This window comes from Euprymna scolopes, chromosome 21 (genome assembly GCF_053919585.1).
Source record: "Euprymna scolopes isolate OS-2025 chromosome 21, ASM5391958v1, whole genome shotgun sequence".
Taxonomy (NCBI): domain Eukaryota; kingdom Metazoa; phylum Mollusca; class Cephalopoda; order Sepiida; family Sepiolidae; genus Euprymna; species Euprymna scolopes.
In genome coordinates, this window is record NC_136502.1 from 81,456,435 (window position 1) to 81,462,604 (window position 6,170).

Here is a 6,170-nt window from a genome sequence, read left to right on the forward strand (position 1 = left end):
TGAAGAGAGTACCAGGCTTATGTACCCAGTGTGATGAAGTATGGAAGCGAAACTGAGTTGCATGGAGAAAAATGATTAGAGAATAATATGATGGATATATGATGCTAGTCTTAAAACGATGTTTAGTTCTGATAACCCTAGACGACGATAGACAGTATAGATAGATGTGTGCAGAACAAGAGACTTTGATGGTATGGTCACGTTGATAGTATAGATGAGAGTTATTGGTTTAGTAGATGTAGAGCAGTAGAAATAGCATGTCCAGTTAGGTTAGTTTGGACGTCAGTTTCTAAAAGACGTCCAATAAATACCAGCATGTAAAATAGACAATGAACCAATGATGATGATGCCTAATCCAGCTTTCCTTGCCATTTATGTGCTTTATCCTCTGCCATCAAAAGTGAGCACACCCCTTACAAAATGTTGTCGATATTTACATACAACTGTCAACTCTCAATATTTTGTGTGGCCACCATCATGATCCAAAACTGCCTTTACTCTCCTGTGCATGGAGTTTACCAGAGCTTCACATGTAGCCACTGGAATGCTCTTCCACTCTTCAATTACGACGTTGCAGAGCTGGCGCATATTTGCGACTATGTGCACCTACACCTTCTGCTTGACGATACCCCAAAGATGTTCTATTGGGTTCAAGTTGGAAGACATACTTGGCCAGTCCATCACCTTTACCCTCAGCCTTTTCAGTAAAGCAGTGGTTGTCTTGGATGCGTGTTTTGAGTTATTGGCATGCTAGAACACTGCTCTGCGACCCAGTTTCTGGAGGGAGGGGATCATGCTCTGCTGCAGTATTTGACAGTACATGTTGTAGTTCATGTTTCCCTAAATGAATTGTAACTCTCAAATTTCTTCCAGCACTCATGCAGCCCCAGACAATGATATTCCCACCACCATGCTTGACTGTAGGCATGATACACTTATCTTTGTACTCCTCACCTGGTCACCACAACACATGCTTAAAACCATCAGAACCAAAGAAATAAAATTTCGTCTTATCAGACCATAGGACATGGTTCCAGTAATCTATGGGCTTTATTGACATGTCTTCAGCAAACTGTTTGCGGGCTTTCTTGTGTATTGCCTTCAGAAGAGGCTTCCTCCTGGAGTGACAGCCATGCACACCAATTTGATGTAGTTTGCGGCATATGGTCTGAACACTAACAGGCTGAGCCCCAACCTCTTTAATCTCTGCAGCAATACTAACAGCACTTCTATGTTGATCTTTCAAAGAAAGCATTTGGATGTGACACTGAGCACGTGTAATCAGCTTCTTTGGACAACCTACTCGAGGCCTGTTTTGAGTGGACCCTGCTCTTTTAAAATGCTGGATGATCTTAGCTACTGTGCCTCAGCTCAGTTTCAAGGTGTTAGCAAGCTTCTTGTAGCTCTGGCCATCTTTATGTAGCACAACAATACGTTTTTTAAGATCCTCTGAGAGTTCTTTGCCATATGATGCCATGTTGGAACTTCCAGTGGCTGGTAAGAGAGAATGTGAAAACTGAACTATAAATTTGAATACACCTGCTCCTTATGAACACATGACATAGTTACAGTAATGAGTCACATGACATCTTGGAGGAGGGGAAAAGCAGTACTCGATTTAGACATTTAGGGATTTAGTTTTTTAGAATTTTACTCTATTTTTAGGGGTGTAGTTTCTGAGGGCTGTACTTACTTTTGTTCCCAGGTATTCAGCTTTTAATGGTTATATTTTGAGTTATTTTGAGGGGTAAAATATATTAACTCTGTTATATATGCTACAGACAGACTAATTTTCATTGTGTCAAAAAATCATTTTTCAGTGTTGTTCCATGAAGAGATATACTTAAATATTTGAAGAAATGTGAGGGGTGGACTCACTTTTGTGATACTATATATATATATATATATATATATATATATATATATATATATATATATATATATATATATATATATACTTTTTAAAGTTAACGAGTTCTTATTCTTCTGATGAGTCAGGACAGAAATGATTCAAAAATTAATAATTATATAAGTAATTATATGAATGATTCTGTGCTATAAGACAGGTGCTTTCAAAAATTGAACATTTTAACTCGATGAAAAAAATAAATGGTAAGATGGATAATATCTTGAAATTTGGAATATAAACTTTTTGTCATCTCTCTCTCTCTCACTCTCTCTATCTATCTATATATATATATATATATATATATATATATATATATATATATATATATATATATATATAGATAGATAGATAGATAGATAGATAGATAGATAGATAGATAGGTAGATAGACAGACAGACATAAATAAAAACATTGATTTTTATTATAGAAGTAGAGGATGCCGTGGAAGCCACTTATCAAAATTACATTGAAATAATTGTTTTGTTGATAACAATAAACGGCTAAGATAAAAATATAAAAACATAAAAATTTGCTTCTGATTTTTGAAATCTCTATAAAGAACAGAAGAGGATGTAATTTTTATTGATAAAAAATGCAAACTTTTTAATGCTCACGTTTTTATGGGAAAACATCACGTATTTTGCAAGCGAAAACGGACTTTGTAATGTACTTTGTTAAAAATGGCGAATAGCATTAAACAACCAATTGAAAAAAAAACGTATCCTTTAAATAAATATCGTGATGTAGATAATAGCTAATTTATATTAGGCATGAGTGATTTCAAACGACATAAAAATAGGTCATTCTAAAACGTCATTCCTATTTAAACAAAAACGTTTTATAAAAAAAAGTGCATAAGAAAATATGTGAGAATATGCAGACCAGAATCATTTAGGCACAAAAGAAATTTGGATTATTGGGTTTCTCCAGACGACCATTCGCATCTTGATTCTTATTTGCACAACGTTTCGCTGTATGTAACCTCTAAACTTCTTCAAGTGTGTCTTTTTGAACTTGAGGATCTTTATACTTAACACAAGACATGTAGAAAAGTACCTAGTTAAGGATGAAGGAATTAATGTTTTTAGCCAATTTTTCGATATTTGTCGTCCGAAGGGTCGATCTTCAAAACGATACTGATCTCGTGAAAATCCGTCGCCTCTGTCGAAAGTTTTAGGCATACATACATACATACATACATACATTTAAACAGACAGGTGAAATTTATATTATAGCTTAACACTTTTAATCCACCCATGACTGACAGAATAAGAACAATCCACCCCAATGGTTTAAATAAAGGGTTCAGTTCGAAATTTATCGCCTGTTTTAATGTTTTTATCTTTTTGTTTTTATGGGGCGGGACATCCTACCAGATGTTAGACATTAACCTACTATTTCTGTCACTCCAATCAAGAGATCATTTCTTTTTAAGTCTAAACCTTTCCGTTGAGTGCAATAGTTTGTATGTCTCTTGCACTTGGTTCACCAAGTATATTCGACAGGTTGTTTTCGAAATTCTTTTTCATGAGTCCGGTTGCCTCTATAATTACTGCAATGATGGAGACCTTCTTAAGATTCCATTTTGTTTTGATATCGTACATAAGACATTGGTATTCTGTATAGATTCCCAAATGTGATATAAAGTCGTTTGACGTACATCAAAAGTATAGTATCTGCTCAGGTACTACATTTTATCTGTTCTGTCCTCGGTCAGTGACAGATAGATCTTTCTAGACTGAGGCGATTTTGTTCTTGCCATAATCCAGGAGGAGCTGGATTTCCCCCATATTAAAAACTGACCTTGTGTTTGAATCTACTCTCATGGAGAGGCAAGTGAATAGATATATGCAGAATTCCAAGTTCAATAAGAACTTCTTATCTGTGGAACACATTACCACAGGATTGACTTCCTGTAAGGTATAGCGCATAAACCGTCCTTATAAGTAATAAAAGTGCTTCATTCCATTCATCATTTTCAATCATTTCATAATATTTGTCATTATCAAACTGACAATCTTTTTAACCCTTATCCTCGAGTCAAACTGACAATCTTATTAACCCTTATCCTCGAGTCGCTTTTAATCTTGATAAGTAGTAAATCATTAGTAAACAAAAATGTCTCTCAATACAAAATATCATCACTAGATACCATTGTAGTAAGACGTTTTTGTTATTATATTTTTACCCCAAACAAGGCACAGTGTCACTTTGATGTAGGGGGCTACTACTATAATTTGCAGGGATACTATGTAGGGAGTTGAGCAGCAAGATATCTGTTCACATTACACTTGAACTGCTGTATGTCAGTAGAGTTGGGGAAGAAGGGACCTGGAAGGGAATTCCTAAGTCTAGCAGTTCATCAAGGATAGAAACTATTAAAGTAGAAGGCTTTTTTTTTTGGCATCTAGGGATCTCTACTGTGTAGGGGTGGATTTAGCTGCTTGCCGGATTTGTTGGGGGTATTTATGTCAAGGGAGTACAAGGACTTGAAGTTCAGCAGAGAACCTACCATTAAAATATTTGTAAAACAGGCAGAGGGATGCAATATTTCATCGATGGGATAGAGGTTGAAGCATAGCTGGCAGTGCGGGACCTATTAGATTGGCGACTCTCTTTTGAACCTTGTCTAAGAGTGAGAGAACAGTAGCAGATGCACCAGCTCAAATGTGGCAAGAATACTCCATAGAGGCAGCAGCTCAAATGTGGCAAGAATACTCCATAGAGGCAGCAGTCTTGGCAATGCCCTCAATGTACGTATCTGTTCCAATAGCTGGCAGTGCGGGACCTATTAGATTGGCGACTCTCTTTTGAACCTTGTCTAAGAGTGAGAGAACAGTAGCAGATGCACCAGCTCAAATGTGGCAAGAATACTCCATAGAGGCAGCAGTCTTGGCAATGCCCTCAATGTACGTATCTGTTCCAATAGGAACTTCAGCATCTTGTGATGCATGAGGCAGTTAAAGTATACAATCATTTTCGGTCTACAGCCAGATTCACAGGATCCAGCTTTTTCTCGTTGCGATAAAATCTCTCTCTATTCTTTGCTTACAATTAATTTTTTTTCTTCTTCTTCTTTTTGCATCAGAGGTCCATTGGAGAACTTGGTTAGCAATTCTCTCTGGGATCACGTGAGTATTTTAATAAGAGTGTTATTAGTCGTGTGCAAGCGACTCTATAAGTCACTCCGTCTGTCCATCGGTCGGTCTGCCGGTCTGTACATAACACTTTTGTGGTTGGCCTTTTTGGTTAAGATCAATAATAGATGCTGTTCTTAGCTTTTTAAGCTTTTCTTTGCCTTTTGGCCAGGATCAAAGTGTAGTATCTGTTCCGGCAGATACTGCACTTAAGATAATTTGTACCAGTCAATGGAGGGGAAACCCTCTATACTGGGACAATTATTATTTTTGGTAACCAGAGTGACCCCTTTTAGGTGAGCTGGTTTTTACCTCACATTAAAAACGGCCTTGTGCCTAATTTGCTCAGTGGGGGAGCAAATAAACACCATCTGTTCCGGCAGATACTGCAAGCAATAACCATATGTGGGGGAAACCCCACATATAAGACCTTGGTCAATGTAGCGGAAACCCTTCATACCAATTGTCAGTATCTAGCTCCCCTACTCCCTGGGGAGTTGGTCCCCATTTCCCCTTCACTCCTCACATTAAAAATCGGTCTTGTGCCTAATTTGCTCGGTGGGGGAGCAAATAAATACCCTTTTCTTGGTCTTTTGGCCAAGATCAAAGTGTAGTATCTGATCTTACTACATGCTGTACTTATGCTTGTAACTTTGTTATATAAAGTGGGGGATCACTTTTCTGTATTAATTTAATGTAAAATGATCAACCATTTTACAACCAATCAGTCTCAAAGCCATTCAAGTCATTCTCCAGATCATTCAAGTTGTTTTTGAAAGATTCCAGTTATTTTTTAAGCATTCAAGTCATTCTTAAGGCCATTCAATTCATCCTTAAGCTCATTAAAATCATTTTAAGTCATTTACTTTTTATTTATTTAAGTCATTTCAGCCCATTTTTCGGTCATTGTAGTTTATCTTTAAGAATTTCATGTCAATCCTACATTCACGTATTCATTCATTACACGAGAGCACGCGACTAATGACTATCGGCCTTGTTGAAATAGTATGAATATAACGTGAATTTTCTAACATCAGAATCTTCTTTTTCTAAGTTAAATTTGTAACAATAATTTCAAAATATTAAATGGTTTTATGCATGACAAGACTAATGTTTTAGACCAA

At 36.6% G+C, this 6,170-nt stretch overlaps 1 pseudogene; it reads left to right on the forward strand.

The window, feature by feature from the left end:
* The first annotated feature begins 5,622 nt into the window (after positions 1–5,622).
* On the forward strand, positions 5,623–5,772 carry LOC145243306 (U2 spliceosomal RNA; annotated as a pseudogene).
* The last annotated feature ends 398 nt before the right edge of the window (positions 5,773–6,170 follow it).